Raw genomic sequence first — 17,901 nt, forward strand, 5'->3', positions numbered from 1 at the left:
AAATGAACTCTTCCCAAACGACACCTAAGACGGAACCACATAAACTCTACATGTCCAAGCAATGATTTAGGTATAGTGATTTTTCTTAGAATGATATGGTTAGATTTTGATAATTAAAAGGTGAAACAATAATTATACTCTCAACTTTGATATAAGTTGCCGTTTATCAATAGACTTTTTTAGTTAGTTTTTTTGGCTATTTTAATTTAGGACCAAAAATTTGTTTAGTTTGACTTTTTTAATTTTTGTGAGAAAAAAAATAAAATAATTATTGTTTAGATGTAATATTTTGTCTTTTGTATTTTTTTTAGCCAAAAATTTGATTGCCAAACAAAGTATAAATCTCAATAATTCAAAAAATTATTCTAAAATAATTCTAAGAAAAATCACTTTAAAGAATTCTCATTTCCAAAGAACACAATCAATTAGAGACAAATTATTCTCTTGTTGGAATTAAGTGATCCCTATTTTGGAAAGTAGGTTAAAAGCTGATTTCTTGACTTTTTAAATTTTTTTAAAAAAAAATATATAAAAAAATAGAGAAGTAATATAACCAAAAAAAATCAAAAAACTAATAAACTGACTTTTAACCTTATTTCGAAAATAACTCTGAATGTTATATTTTGTGTTAAAATCTCTACTTGCTTCTTCTTATATTACGTGTCGGCAGGTGTGGGATTTGAACATTGTTAGACCCCTTAGATGAAAGAAATAAAAATTTTACCACTTGAATGAATGATGTATAATATATAATATATATTTTAATTTTATTTTATTTGTTCAAATTATTAAACATGTAAAATAAAAAGAGAGGAGTGAGCACAAGTGTAGTTAAACACACTCGCGGCCTCGAGCGTTGAGTGGTTGATCTGATCTGATCGTCTCGTCAAAGGGAAATATATGGGAATGAGAATATTGAAAACGGCTCCTACTCCATGGGCCCCACAATCCGGCCCAACAACGCTCAAAATTCGAATTTCAAATTTTCAAAAAATTTATTTTATTTTTTAACCGTTACACAGCTTTCAGCTGTTCGTTTGCTTTGCGGTTACACGACACCCCCCACTATTCGGGTTTCGTCCTTATCCAGTTTTTGTTTGGTGGCGGTGGATAGATAGCACAATGCATTGGGCCTTGAGACCAAACAGCATTTAACATTGGTTATTGTTTGGACCATAAGATAGCACAAAAGGTAACCGACGATGTTTATAAGAAACTTGAGAGAGAAGACTGACCAATTTGTATATTTATAAGTGATTTTTTTAATTAAAAAGTTAAAAAATATTAAAAAATTTAAAAATTTAGGTCTAGTTTGAAAAGACTAAATAAGTGTACTTTTTGACTTTTTTTGTATTATGTGTAAAAAAAGTAGAGAGGAGATGTTGATTGATGTGACCCAAAAAAGATAAAAAGATGAAATAAGTGCATTTTTTCCTTTGTAACCAAACTTGACCTTAATAATTTATATTAAAAAGTTAAAGAATTTTTTTTTCTAATTTTTACATATTTTTTTGTAAAAAATCAAAAAATTATTCTAAATATATTAATTTTTTTAATATCATATTTTAGTTTAAAAAACTAAAAAAATTCCTAAACGGGACCTTAGGACCAAACATATCACCTATACTTCGGCAACTTTAGAACATTTTCATTAATATTTGTTGTAATAGCATTGTTATTATTATTTGTCAAATTATAATAATAGTGCTCTAATAGTTATATATTATTTTGACAAATTTCAATTAATTTTTTCTCTAATTTTGTAGGTGTTGTTTAGATGTAGATTTTTTAGTAATTTTTTTTTGTTTATTTTTTGTCTTTTGTGAAAAAATTGAAAAATATGCATGTATTTTTTCATATATGAAAAAAAAAATTATAGTAAAAATTGAAAAAAATTATACTAAAAAAATTAATTGAAAAATATGTATGTATTTTTTCATATATTGCCTTCATTTCAATAATATATGTATTTTTTCATAATAACATTAAAAAAATAAAATTATACTAAAAAATAGTTAACATTACATTGCAAAAGATAAAATTAAATGGACTACTACATTTCATTGCAAAATAAAAATTACAAAGCAAATAAATAATAAAAATTACGTTGAAAAATAAATGACATTGTAAAATGAAAAAGTAAATTCTTCCGTAATTATTCATCAGAAGGTAGAGAAAAATAGTAATTTGGATTGCTCACATGTGTGAACCACTTTGCGAAAATCTCATTTTTGCATATTATGTAATAAGCTTTCATCTGAAGGTCCAAATGAGAAATGTCTGTCATCATTATCAAATTTTTTTATTTTTTATCTCATGTTCTTTCATCTCTTTCAATGCTTGAGCCCTTTTTTCTCCTCTTTTAATTTTTTTTTTCATTTCCTTCTAAGTAAAGTGTTGGTTAAATGTCTCAAATAAATTGTTAAATTTGCGGATTTTAGCTTCACTGACTTGACTTTTCTGAAATAATTATTTTGCAGATCTCCTACCTGTAGGCCTTTTTACTCCTTACAGAGACACTGCCCTCATCGATTGGATTATTACCAACACTTGGACTGTTGTCGTCTTCAAGAGAAATGCAATTATCCATAAGGGATTCGGGGGCTGAATTAGGAAAAAACGATGTATGTATCCTTGACTTCAATGTGTTCGTAGGAATTACATATTACCACCTGATATTGTTTTGCAATACTAGCTAACAATGTTCAAAAACAAAATACTTGTTTTTATCTTGCTAGTATAAAAGTTTTGCTTGAAACATCCGTATTAATAAAATATTAAATTAATTAATTAAGAGATAAAATAAAATAAAAACTACATAATAAATGAAAATGAAATCTTACTTGTACGAGCACAGAAATAATCTTCTCATATAATCATGTTGATTAAGTTTGCACTCCTCCAAACGTCGTCGCGTTTCTAGCTGAAAACACAAACATGGGCTAGCCGGCGGGTGTGTGCCGGAAACTTCTTCGATGCCTAAGTCAACAAATAGACGATAGACACAAAAGCTCTGTGTATTCCAGAGTAAGAATTGTGATACCTGTACATAGGTCCTGTCATGAGCTTTTGTAGATTCTGCCTAGCACCATCCTAGTAGGACTCCAACTCTTTTTATAATAGTCCTCATAGAAATCATACTCCGAAGGATAATGCCCATCCTGATAACTCCTTACTCACTGCTAACCAAGTGAGATAGTTGTAACTCTTACCTTGGCTGGCACAAGACTTAACCGTGCTCACACAGATCGGTGCTACTTTAGGCAACACTAACTTGGAGATGACGCTCTGTAGAGTTATCCTTTAACTCAGCCCTCCTTCCACTGATACCTTGGTCTAGGATAACCAGGTCATGCTATTGGTAGCCCATCTCTGACCGGCTTGACGAAGATGATCTAGGATCGTGCTACATAAGTAATTACTTCAGCCCGTAGTTTGGCCCAAATCTGAAACATGAAATGTCTTCTTGGCCTTATAGCACGGCCCATCCTCCAAAGAAGACTCGTCCTAGCTCGGCCTAATTTGTTCACAAATTACTCTCTCAATTGTCCTTTAATTCTATCTGCGTAGCATGATTAGGATTACTGTTTCAAAGTTGAGCTAAATGTCTAAAATTCAACCAAGCTCAATATTGCCTGGTTTTACAATTTGTTCAATCCAGAAATGTCTTGTCAGTTGCTCTGCACGTCGCTCTACTACTCTAGCACGTCTGAAACATCATTTATTCCTTTGGATACGTGGCATGCCCTCATTGGTCAAGTACCCCTATTACAGCCGTCTCGTACTATCTGAAATTTGAACAATCCCGTCTATTTTGCTTTAGACTATAAAGCCTCACCTTTTCGAAAGGCCACTACTGTTCATCTTCCCTCCTTTGCCTTCTGAGTTCCACACCTATAACTCCTATGCTACAGTCCCAACTCAAGTAACTACATTACCTACTTCGCTCGCCTCTTTGCTGGTGCTCTTATTTGATTAGATTTCGTCTTCACGCTCTAAATTCGTAAGTCCCTCACGCCTCTTTCTTATTTTTGTTGATGTTCTTTGTTCATTTACCTCTAAAGACCAGCACTTCAACACCATATATGCTTGTTAGATTTACTAGTTTGAACAAATATCATAAACCCAAAACCACATGCTCAAACCCAAAAACATATTGGCTGCATTTTAAACCAGTCTAGAACATGATTTTAGATCCAAAATCGTTCTATGACCGAAATAGGAACCTATTTGTGACCTTTAGGCTTGCGCCTGACCGAACTAAAAATAACAATCGAGCTATAATCCTTGAGTTGGTCCTATTCTTGGGCCGGACTAGAAATAGCTTGTGACCCACCTGTAACCGAGCTAGGCTTATTTTGCATTGACTATTTACTTAGCCTGGTCCATTAGTTGGGGATAACACTTTTTATTTTCACTTTGCAAACTTTGACTAGGTTGGCAAGGCACACTCTTGCACTTCACCCCCCGGGCGATTTTTGCTCAACCGAGCCAACCAAGGTCACATCAGCGTCGAGCGAGGCCGTCATGTACAATTTTAACTTAGCAAGCTTTTAAGTTTAATGGGTAAATACTGATTTTTGGTGGACTCCCCTGGAGCCATGGCTGAATTTTGAAGAGACTACCACATTCCAGATGACATCCACCTTTCCTTAGCCAAGCTGGACATCACACCATGGTGCAAATCAGGCTTTGTTCCCTTCACCGTAGTGTCTATTATAGAGGGGGCACTTTAGTTCCCTGTCCAACCCTTGATCTGTGAATTTCTTAGGCAGACTAGGCTATACCCCACTCAATTATCAACCAACACCTATAGGATTATCAACGGGATTGCTGAGCTAAATCGTCGCCTAGGTCTCAACCTCGGTTTGGCCTAGCTGTTCCATCAATACTCGCTCGGCCAGAATGACGACGACTGGGTTTATTACCTTAAAGTCAGAAGAGGCCGAGAGAAAATTGTCAAGAGAACACCAGACAAAGACTTGAACGACAATGACTCTCTGGGTGTCACGCAATTTTGAAGACTAAGAAGCCCAAATGCCGGGTTGTAACATAAAATGGAATAAAGGAACAACTGGTAAGAACAAACTGGTTTAATTTCCTTTGTTATTTCAATAACCACCATGTTAACCCTTGTGATTGTCCTCTGTGCAGATTTGAACCAACTTAAATCCAACTACACCTACACCAATCAGGCCGTACTTCGAGCCGCACTTCGATACCGCCACAGAGATTGGATCGTGCTCCTAAACTTCGAGTTGACCTACTGGTATAGTGGTAAGAGAAAAACAAAGGTTACTGACTTCTTTCTTGAATCATCACTCGAACCAGACCCTAACTTGCCCCAGATCAACCTTATCCCACTTACCGAAGAACAAGAGATGGCCAAGAGGAGAACCGTCCGCACTTCGATCACCGAACAGACATCCAACTCAAACGTTGAGGTCCAGATTGAGCAAACTACAACCTGTCAGACCATGGAAACCATTGTTGCTTTGCCCTCCTCCCGGGCTACTTCATCTCGACCCAACAAAAGGCTGCGCACCTCGGCCTCTCAACCGCAGCGGCTGTTGGACGAAGAAGATGTTGAGCCACCAGAGACTGAGCCACTTGTAAGCCAACCGCGGCAAGGGGGAGGCCCCCTCGGTCGTGCTAGTTCTTATTCGGCATAGGCGCTGGCTGTAACTTTCAAAGACTGTGCAATGACCACGGCCGACTCCGTTACCTTCGAAAAAAATCACCTGCTGGCGTTTGGTTTATCCAAAAGTTTGTGCTTTCCGGCCGATATAGAAAAGCATGAGAACCCGACCAAGCTGAAGGCGATTCGGTCCGCCACAAAGTCGATGGTTTTGGTAACCTTTGAACTTCTCAACAAAACTACTACTTTTCGCAATCTCTTGGTGCGGTTTAAACTTATCTTTTCGGACACTGTGTAGGCCATCCAGAAAAATCACACGACCCACCAGCATGTGATCGAATTGCGAAAAACGGCCAAGGTGGCCATCGCCAAGGTCAAGACAAAAGAAGCCGAGCTAAAAGTCTTAAAGGCTTATCTAGCCGAGCTGAATGCCGTGAATGAAAACTCATCGAGCAAATTAGTGCGACTGAGGCTGATAAGCAAAAAGCCTTAGCCAAGAAAAAAGATAGGTATTTGCGTGAACTCGCCAAGCTGGAGAAGAAGAAGGACGCCAAAATAAAGGAGCTGCAGAAGAAAATGGAGGATGCGGAGAACCGTGGTTTCAAAGAGGGTGAAGAAACCTATGTCTAGCAATGCGAAGCTACAAAAGACATATTCTTCAAGTGCGGCTGGAAGGCAGCAATAGAAAAGCTTGGTTAGTCGCACGACTCTGAGGTGTTCCTGAATCCTTATGCACACTTCATTCCGATCTATATGAAGGACTACACACATGCCATCCAGAAAAAATTCCTTTAGGTGGAAGCTAAGGAGGAGGAAGAGGTCCTAGATCCAGCCGACGTTCCCCTGCCAACACTGACCTCAGTCGCCAACCTTTATTACTAGCTCGGTCGGAAGTACCCAACCACGCTGTGCTGAATCTTGATGAAGCGACCGAGATCGATCAAACGCAAGAAGGCAAAATTAGAGAAGTCCGAGTTGATTTGGTTGCCGAATTGGATGACCTCTTTGCCTGATTTCTTTTTCTTTTTAGTTTTTTTCCTCAATAAAAATGTAACCGGGCTACAAGCCCCTTCTCTTGTACTTAATTTCTAATGAATGAAAGTATCTTTAGTTTTCTTTTCTGCCATCTTTTTGTTCGGTCACGGTACTTCTCTGTTTAGTGTATCATCTTTCTTACAAGCCTAGCTCACCTAGTTAGCTCAGCCTTCTCTTATCTTGCCCACCTTTTTACGGCCGAGATACTTATCTTGGCTAAAAAATAACTTTGGGATACTGCAAAACCTTTGCAATCGAGATTTTTGCCTGGATCCTTATCTCGGCTAAAAGGTGTTCATCAAACCTGCCAACTTACTTGAGCCTAGATTTTTATCTCGGCTGAAGAAGAATAGTGATGGTCAAAATTGCCAACTTACTTAAGCCTAGATCCTTATCTCGGCTGAAGAAGAATAGTGTTGGTCAAACCTGTCAACTTACTTGAGCCTAGATCCTTATCTCGGCTGAAGAAGAATAATGTTGGTCAAACCTACCAACTTTCTTAAGTCTAGATCCTTATCTCGGCTGAAGAAGAAAAGTGTTGGTCAAACCTGCCAATTTTCTTGAGCCTAGATCTTTATCTCGGCTGAAGAAGAATAGTGTTGGTCAAACCTGCCAATTTTCTTGAGCCTAGATCTTTATCTCGGCTGAAGAAGAATAGTGTTGGTCAAACCTGCCAACTTACTTGAGCCTAGATCCTTATCTCGGCTGAAGAAGAATAGTGTTGGTCAAACCTGCCAACTTTCTTGAGCCTAAATCCTTATCTTGACTGAAGAAGAAAAGTGTTGGTCAAACTTGCCAACTTACTTGAGCCTAGATCCTTATCTCGGCTGAAGAAGAAAAGTGTTAGTCAAACCTGCCAACTTTCTTGATTGCCCCCAGTTAATAATAAATATGAACAACTTTTACAAACAGAGAAAAGAATTTTACCAGGAAAAAAAAAGCCTGCTTGTTTTATTGAAAAAGAGAAAAAATTACAAGTGTTTTAAGAAAAAGCTAAAAATAAAATACTTTGAGATTGATCGTATTCCATGACCTCGGAATAGCATTGTTGTCCATATCTTTTAAGTGCTATACCCATTTTCCCACTAAACTAATCACTTTGTATGGTCCTTCCCGGTTAGGTCCTAATTTGCCATCTCCAGGTACTAAAGTGTTGCCCATTACTTTGCGCAGTACTCAATCTCCAATCTTGAATTGCCTTGGGTGCACTGTTTTGTTGTATTTCCTGGACAACTCTTGTTGATATGAGGCAATGTGTACCAATGCCCTTTCTCTTATTTCTTCTGCAAGGTCAAGTTTAAGAGCTATGGCCTCACCATTTAAGTTTGGATCAAAATTTTCACTTCTAATAGTGGAGAGGCCCACTTCCAGTGGGATTACTGCCTCTATGCCATAGGCCAATGAAAAAGGTGTTTTGCTAGTTTACCGTCGAGATGTGGTACGGTAGGCCCATAAAACATGGGGAAGCTCCTCTGTAATAACCCTGATCCATAGTTGTCACAGCCCAAATCCGCCCCTATGGGTTTAGCACCGTAACCGGCCAGTAATCCGAGATTACTGAAGGCCTGCTTAACAGTAATACAGTAATACAGTAATACAGAGTACAGGGGCTAGCGGAAGCCAATACAGTAAATAAACAATGTCCAATGAGCTGTGACAGTCTATATGCAAAAAGACTTTTCATTCAAATATATACGGTCAGACAAAACAGTATGTACATATATACAATCATTCGGTCAGGGACCTAATCCCTATTAAACAGTACAGTACAGTAAACAAACAGTTACAGAGACAGAAGGGGGAACTAAAACACCCCTAAGCCATAATTTGACAGGCTTGGAACCTCGCAGTGAGGCACATAGGTTGGCTCGACAAAACGGGAGTTTACCTCGGCCCTCCTAGCTGCGGTCTGGTGCCTTTACACCTATATATATATATATATATATGAACAGTGAGCTAAAGCCCAGTGAATAGCACAATGCGTAAAGGGGTTAAGAATGAATGTCCTTACAGTAATGAAAACAGTTCATTAAATCAGTATTTCAATCGTTCAGTCAGTGCAGTCATATGTGGTACATCCATTAGCATAACAGTACAGTAAACAGTAGGTCTTAAAAGACCGAGCAGTAAATGATGGCCATCAGTTAGTAACAGTAGTGGTTCCAACGATGGAACCGACAGAGATCTCTGTAACAGTATCAGTAAACAGTAGGTGCTAAGGATGCCACAATACAGTTTAGAATATAGGACATACATTCATTTAGTTAACAGTAATCAGTTCAGAAAGCAGTACAGTTCAATTGTTCAGAAGATAATCATTTTGAACATATCTTTACACAGTTGTTACTCACAGAGTTCTGGGCTATGGTAAAGCTAGAGCGCGTCCCCAGTCGCCAACCCTACACAGTTACAGATTGAACACACACTAAGCTACACAGTTGGAAAAATAATAACTTAATCCCTAATTTGCCTCGGTGTGGTTCTACATCTATATCCTCATTAAGATGCCTTAAACTAGGCCTAAGAATGCCTAGGATGAGATAAGGATGCAAAGATGCACTTTTTAAAGCATTTTCAGACTTTTCAGAAAACAGGGGTCACGCTCGAGCGTAGGTTAAACCGCTCGAGCGGACATGCAGACAAAGGTTTCCGCTCAAGCGTAGACTTACCCGCTCGAGCGTTCTGCAAAACAGTCAAAAGTGCTGGATAGGTGAAAATCACGCTCGATTGGGCGCTCGACACCCGCTCGAGCATGAGACACAATGTCCCGCTCGAGCGTCAATTATTCTGCTCGAACGGAATTCAAAACAGAACAAAATGCTGGGAGCATGATTTCCACGCTCGAGCGCCAGTCACCCCGTTCGAGCGTAAGTCCAAATTCTGGAAATTCCAGATTTGAACCTCAAACTCAAAACCAAGTTTTAAACCATAAATTCTGATCCTCTTAGGCCAATTTTCCAGAAAACACATCAAAACTCATATTTTAACATGATTCAAAGCTCAATTTGTAAAATCAAGGCCCAAGGGTGTTTCAAATAAATCCAATTCAAACCAATTTCCATGAATATGAGAAACATACAAATATGCATGAATCTAACCAATTCAAAGCTTTAAATGCAAGCTCAAATGAGCTAAATCTTACAAAAACATGATGAAAACATGGACTTAACATAACCATGAGCATGCATGAGACAATTCTCCATGGAATCAACTCAAATTCAACAATTTAAACATGCATGCATGGAATGAGCTCCAATTCAACATTTTTGAACCAAATCATGACTTAGTCCTACAATGAAGTATGAATCATGCAAGAACTAGCTCAATGACAACAATAAGAAGATGAGTTTCCTACCTTAGTCTAGTAGTTCAAGATGTACAAGCTCAATTTTGCAAAGAACTCCTCAATTTACTTCAATCCTCTTAATTTCCAAGCAAGACCAAGCAAAATGAGATGAAATCCAACTCTCTCTCCCTCTCTCTAGTTGGCAAAGGCAAGGAATGAGCTGAGCAAAAGTGTGCCTAGGTGTATACTAAGGCTCAAATGTTGATCATGTAGTGGGCCACTCATGTGGCAAAATGGTAAATAAGGCCAACTATGTAATTCAACTCATTTTAATCTAATTTAATCATACCTAATCAGTTTTCAGGTAATTACACCATAAAATCACACAAATCACGATGATCCTAAAATACTAATCGGTTTCCGATTCGGCCGTCGATAAGGCCTTCAATTCGCAATTTAACCATAAAAACACGAACAAATAATCAAATAACCAAACAGATAGAATTACAATTAAACAGGTATACTCAGTCAATTTAGTTTCAATTTCAGTCAGTCAGTTCAGTATTTTAATCAGTTCAATTACCATTCATAATCAGTCTCAGTTTAACGGTAATCGGTGGTTATTCGGTAAACAGTGGCGAGGGTTGTTACAATCTCCCCTCCTTAAAAAGAGTTTAGTTCTCTAAACTCGAATTACCTTCATTTTGGAAGAAAACAGGATTCAGTGGAAACAGTTCAGGATATCTTTTAGCCATGTCATCTTCCCTCTCCCAAGTTGCATACACGCTACCATGGTTTTGCCAGTCAACTTTTACTAACGGGATCTCTTTGTTTCTCAATTTCTTGATCCGTCTGTTTACAATCTGAATAGGCCGTTCCTCGTAAGTGTAGTTATCGCTCAACACTACACGAATAGGCTCTATCACATGGAAAGGATCCCGGAGGTAGTCCCTCAACATAGAAATATGGAAGACGTTGTGCATATGCTCCATTTCAGGAGGAAGCGCGACTTGATACGCCACTGGATTGATTTTCTCAATAATTTCATATGGTCCGACGTATCTCAGCGCTAACTTGCCTCTGACTCCAAAACGAGTCTGGCCTTTCATCGGTGTCACTTTCACAAACACGTGATCACCTACTTCATATTCTCTATCTCGTCTTCTAACATCAGCATAACTTTTCTGTCTGCTCTGTGCGGTTTTCAGTCTCTGTTGTATCAGTTTCACTTTCTCAGTTGTTTCGTATACAATTTCGGGTCCAAGCAAAGGCCCATCTCCAACTTCTGCCTAGTAAATCGGAGATCTACATTTTCTGCCATACAATGCCTCGAAAGGCGCCATACTAATACTTGAATGATAGCTGTTGTTGTAGGCGAATTCAGCCAATGGCAAATGGCTTTCCCAGTTTCCCTGAAAATCAAGGACACACATTCTCAGTAAATCCTCCAAAGTCTGGATGGTCCTTGCTGATTGACCATCTGTTTGAGGATGATAGGCACTACTTAGTCTCAATTCAGTACCCAATGCAGTCTGTAAGCTTTGCCAAAATCTCGACGTAAACTTTGAATCCCTGTCAGAAACAATGGACACAAGCACTCTATGCAGTCTAACAATTTCATCAATATAGAGTATAGCCAATTTGTCCGCATTATAAATTGTCTTAACAGGTAAGAAGTGAGCAGATTTAGTCAGTCTATCAACAATAACCCAAATTGAGTCCATACCTTTACTAGAGTGAGGTAATCTAACGATAAAATCCATGGTAATATGTTCTCATTTCCACTCCGATATTGGTAAGGGCTGCAATAAGCCTGCGGCTCGTTGATGTTCGGCTTTGACTTATTAGCAATGAAGACATTTTGATACAAAATCGGCAATTTCTTTCTTCATTCCCGGCCACCAGAAATTCAATTTCAAATCTTGATACATTTTCGTATTCCTTAGATGGATAGAAAATTTTGAATTGTAGCCCTCTTGCAGAACTCTTCTTTTCAATTCAGAATCATTTGGTACACACAGTCTTTCTTGAAATTTCAGTACATTACTTTCAAATTTGAAACCCAATCTTGGTCTAGTTTCCCTTTCTTCGATGATCTTCTTCAAGAAGTCATCCAGTTGCTATTTCTCTTTAATCTCTTCAATTAGTGCCGGTTGAGCAGAAATAGCAGCTAAGGTTCTACCTTGTTCTCGTACAACAATTTCAATTTCAGATTTTTCAAGGTCACAAAGCAACTCTTTCTATCCGGTAAGCAAACATGCTAAGTTTCCAGTCGATTTCTGACTCAGTGCATCGGCAACGGTGTTAGCTTTTCCAGGATGGTACAAAATCTGTAGGTCATAGTCTTTAATCAGTTCTAGCCATCTCCGTTGTCTCATGTTCAGTTCTTTCTGTGTGAAGAAATATTTCAAACTCTTGTGGTCGATATATACTTCACATGTTGCCCCATAAAGGTAGTGACGCCAGATTTTTAGTGCAAATACTACTGCAGCAAGTTCCAGATCATGGGTCGGGTAGTTCTTTTCATGCGGTCTCAGTTCTCGGGAAGCATAGGCAATTACTCTCCCATTCTGCATTAAAACACACCCCAAACCCTTATGAGAAGCATCACTAAGGCCTCGTTTGGGAACAGGCTAATTTAGTAACTTTTTAGCTATTTGGCTAAAAAGGTAGGTAAAAAAAACTTGTATGTTTGGGATGACTTTTTGGCTAATTACGAAAAGATGTGCAAAAAGTAGAGAGAAAAGAGAATCTTTGACTTTTTGGTATGGGTTGTTGGCTTTTTGGCTAATTTAGTAACTTTTTGGCTAATTGGCTAAAATAGCCTCTTGCCAAACGAGGCCTAAATATAGTATAACCATCCGTACCTGAAGGTAAGGTAAGAACTGGTGCAGTCACGAGTTGAGTCTTCAACTCTTGGAAAGCTGATTCCCTTTGGTCAGTCCAGTCAAATGACATCCCCTTCTGTGTCAGTTGAGTTAATGGTAAGGCAATTTTAGAGAAGTCTTTGACAAATCTTCTGTAATACCCGGCTAGTCCCAAAAAGCTTCGAACTTCTGTCACATTTGTTGGTCTAGGCCAGTTCACTACAACTTCAATTTTCTGTGGATCAACAGAAATTCCATCTTTGCTAACAACATGCCCCAAAAACATAACACGATCAAGCCAAAATTCGCATTTAGACAGTTTAGCATAAAGTTTCTGTTCTCTTAGGGTCTGTAGGGCAAGTCTAGTCTTAGAATAAATCAGGACGTCATCAATGAATACAATAATAAAGTCATCGATGAATGGTTTAAAGATTCTGTTCATGAGGTCCATAAATGCAACAGGTGCATTGGTAACTCCAAAAGGCATAACTAAAAATTCATAATGTCCATACCTCGTTCGAAAAGAAGTTTTGTCTATGTCTTCTGGTTTAACTTTCAACTAATGGTATCCGGATCTGAGATTGATCTTAGAAAACACTTGAGCACCCTGTAACTGATCAAACAGGTCATCAATACGTGGCAATGGGTATTTATTTTTCACAGTTACCTTGTTTAGTTCATGGTAGTCAATACACAGTCTCAGTGAGCCGTCTTTCTTCTTCACAAATAAAATAGGAGCACCCCATGGCGAAATGCTAGGCCTGATGAACTTCTTATCTAACAGTTCCTGTAATTGCACTTTCAATTCCTTCAGTTCAGTTGGAGCCATTCGGTAAGGAGCTTTAGATACCGGCTGCGTTCCCGGAATCACATCAACGGTAAATTCAATCTCTCTATCAGCCAAATCCCCTGGCAGATTATCTGGGAAAACATCTGGGAATTCTCTGACTATAGGAATACTGTTCACGTTAGCACTATCATCAGTAGATACAGTCAATACAGAACACAAATATCCTTTACATCCCTTTCTAATCAATTTAACAGCTTTCACGGATGAAATCAAATACGGAGGAGGTACTACTCCAACCCCATTAAACACAAATTCAGGCAGACCAGGTGGACGGAAAACTACTTGTTTCGTTACACAGTCTATGGTGGCATGATATTTCGTTAACCAGTCCATCCCCAATATTACATCAAAATGATCAATGTTCAGTGGCAGTAGATCAATAAATAGATGTGCATCTCCAACAATAATTTCACAAGCAGGATACATATATGCACAGGTCATAGATCCCCCAACGGGTGAAGATACAGTTAATAGATAGTTCATAGGTTCTAAGGGTCTATTCAATTTTCGCGAAAAAGCATGCAACACATATGAATGCGTGGACCCCGAATCAATCAGTACATATGCATTTTGAGTACAAATAGAGAGGATACCTGACACAACGGTCCCCGTATTTTGTACATCTCCTGGTACTAGGGCGAACACTCGGCCCTACCTCATAGGCTCTTTCCCGGTAGCTTTGGGGTTCGATTTTGGTGCAACAGTTGAGGCTGCCACGCTTGGTGTAGCTTTACTACTGGCCTGTGGAGCAGAGGGGTAGTCTTTAACCATGTGGCCCACCTTGCCACGCCTGTAACAAGCTCCAGATATTTTGTAACAAACTCCCTTATGGTTCCTACCACATTCAGAATAGGGTGGTATTGAACGGTTCCCTTGACTAGAAATAGTCGTTGACCCTGTGTTTTGCTTTTTGTTCAACGGGTTGTTCTTGCCTTTCTTGAATTTAAAACCTTGCCTTTTACCACGCCATTCAGACACTGGTGTTTCAGTTTTCAGTGCCTCGATGTTCGACTCAGCCATCAAGGCTCGGTCAAGAACATTTACATAATTCGGTAGCTTCCAAACATTTATTCTGTCAAGAATTGCAACATTAAGGCCGCCTTCGAACTTTCTGGCCTTCTTGTAATCAGTGTCCACCATATGCGGTGCATATCTCGCAAGCTCGGTGAACTTTGTTTCATATTCAGCAACGGACATTGTGCCCTGTTTTAGCTGTTCAAATTCAGTTACTTTTCTATCCCTGACACACTGAGGGAAGTACTTCTCGAAGAAGGCTTCCTTGAATTGAGCCCAAGTCATAACAATATTTTCATTACGGATAAGCATCCACCACCTTCTAGCTTCTTCCTGGAGAGTAAAGGTGGCCAATAGCACTTTATGTGCTTCAGAGCACAGAAAAACCTCAAACAATTTTTCAGTCTCAAGAACCCATGCTTCAGCTTTTAACGGTTCAAGGCCTCCCTAAAAGGATGGCGGTTTCATTTTGCTGAACTTGTGGGTGAGAGCAATTATGTCCCCATCATTAACATTAGCATTCTGTTCCGGTACAGCCAGAGGAGGAGGTGGGGGTTGTTGATTCTGTTGCTGGTCTAATCTTTCAGTTATCAGTTCCATCATCCGTTCCAGTTTGGCCATTCTGGCCTCAGAGGATGAGAATTCAGTTTCATTTGCAGTTCTTGCATTATCCATTTCACTATAAGCAGTTATGACAGTTATCAACATGGGCAGTCATTTGTTTAAACAGATTAACATATTAGCATATATTCAATCATGTCATAAGCACACACTTTAACATGTTCATGTAATACCCTAATCGCTTTTCTAGGACACCCTATAGCTCATTTGGACACGTGTGTGCGGTATAACTCGTGGTAAGTATCGCTCTGATACCACTCTGTCACAGCCCAAACCCGTCCCTATGGGTTTAGCACCGTAACCGGCCAGTAATCCGAGATTACCAAAGGCCTGCTTAACAGTAATACAGTAATACAGAGTACAGGGGCTGGTGGAAGCCAATACAGTAAATAAACAATGTCCAATGAGCTGTGACAGTCTGTATGCAAAAAGACTTTTCATTCAAATATATACGGTCAGACAAAACAGTATACACATGAGAGGGTAATTTTTGGGAAAAATTGGGCCGAGCTGCGAGTTGGGCATTGAGGCCCAAAACGCGAAGGACTAAGTAAGAAGGCCGCAATAGATACTCCGGCCCAGAAGGGCAAAGTTACTCCGGCCTTGGGAAGACAAGGTTACTTCGGCCCAAGGAGGTGAAATTACTTCGGCTCACGAAGGGTAGAGTTACTTCGGTTAGAAGATTGTAAATGAACTTTGGTTTGGGAGCAACTTGAAGTTATACCGGCCTTAGAGGCATACCGGTTTGAGAGTTATACCGGTCGAGTCGTTGGTTCGGTCCGAACACACCACGGTTCGTGTATGAGAGAACCGATATATGGTGTAGCATGAAGAAGAACCGAACAACTGTTAGTACGGCCTACTTTGTGGCTCGGCATGGCCATTTTTACTTCGGTCAAATGGAAGTTCGGCCATAAAGAGAACCATCCCACTTGGTTTAAGCAGTGGGGGAGGGTGTGAAAGGATAAGCATTATCCTTAAGAGTATGAATCCTAGGAGGACTCTGCATGGAGAAATACAAGTCCTACTAGGATTGAGCCATATGAAACTTATAAAAGCTCACAAGCATCACCTTGGAGGAGGTAATTGAACACAATCTTTCTGAGAATTTAGAGCTTTGTCTATTTGTCAAGTTTTCTGACTTAGGCATCGGAGAGGTTTCCGGCACACACCCGCCGGCTAGCTCACGTTTGTGTTTTCAGGTGACAAAGCGACGTCGTACGGAGGAGCGTGGACTTGGTCAACAGGATTATACGAGGAGAATTATTTCCTCCCCGTACAACACATATATACAATCATTCGGTCAGGGACCTAATCCCTATTAAACAGTACAGTACAGTAAACAAACAGTTACAAAGACAAAAGGGGGAACTAAAACACCCCTAAACCATAACTTGACAGGCTCGGAACCTCGCAGTGAGGCACAAAGGTTGGCTCGACAAAACGGGAGTTTACCCCGGCGCTCTTAGCTGCAGTCTGGTGCCTTTACACCTATATATATATATATATATATATGAACAGTGAGCTAAAGCCCAGTGAATAACACAATGCGTAAAGGGGTTAAGAATGAATGTCCTTACAGTAATGAAAACAGTTCATTAAATCAGTATTTCAATCGTTCAGTCAGTGCAGTCATATGTGGTACATCTATTAGCATAACAGTACAGTAAACAGTAGGTCTTAAAAGACCGAGCAGTAAATGATGGCCATCAGTCAGTAACAGTAGTGGTTCCAACGAGGGAACCGACAGAGATCTCTGTAACAGTATTAGTAAACAGTAGGTGCTAAGGATGCCACAATACAGTTCAGAATATAGGACATACATTCATTCAGTTAACAGTAATCAGTTCAGAAAGCAGTACAGTTCAATTGTTCAGAAGATAATCATTTTGAACATATCTTTACACAGTTGTTACTCACAGAGTTCTGGGCTATGGTAAAGCTAGAGCGCGTCCCCAGTCGCCAACCCTACACAGTTACAGATTGAACACACACTAAGCTACACAGTTGGAAAAATAATAACTTAATCCCTAATTTGCCTCGGTGTGGTTCTACATCTATATCCTCATTAAGATGCCTTAAACTAGGCCTAAGAATGCCTAGGATGAGATAAGGATGCAAAGATGCACTTTTTAAAGCATTTTCAGACTTTTCAGAAAACAGGGGTCACGCTCGAGCGTAGGTTAAACCGCTCGAGCGGACATGCAAACAAAGGTTTCCGCTCGAGCGTAGACTTACCCGCTCGAGCGTTCTGCAAAACAGTCAAAAGTGCTGGATAGGTGAAAATCACGCTCGATTGGGCGCTCGACACCCGCTCGAGTATGAGACACAATGTCCCGCTTGAGCGTCAATTATTTTGCTCGAGCGGAATTCAAAATAGAACAAAATGCTGGGAGCACGATTTCCACGCTCGAGCGCTAGTCACCCCGCTCGAGCGTGAGTCCAAATTCTGGAAATTCCAGATTTGAACCTCAAGCTCAAAACCAAGTTTTAAACCATAAATTCCGATCCTCTTGGGCCAATTTTCCAAAAAACACATCAAAACTCATATTTTAACATGATTCAAAGCTCAATTTGTAAAATCAAGGCC

The sequence above is a fragment of the Camellia sinensis genome, chromosome 4, assembly GCF_055761805.1.
Source record: "Camellia sinensis isolate YWXY chromosome 4, ASM5576180v1, whole genome shotgun sequence".
Classification (NCBI taxonomy): domain Eukaryota; kingdom Viridiplantae; phylum Streptophyta; class Magnoliopsida; order Ericales; family Theaceae; genus Camellia; species Camellia sinensis.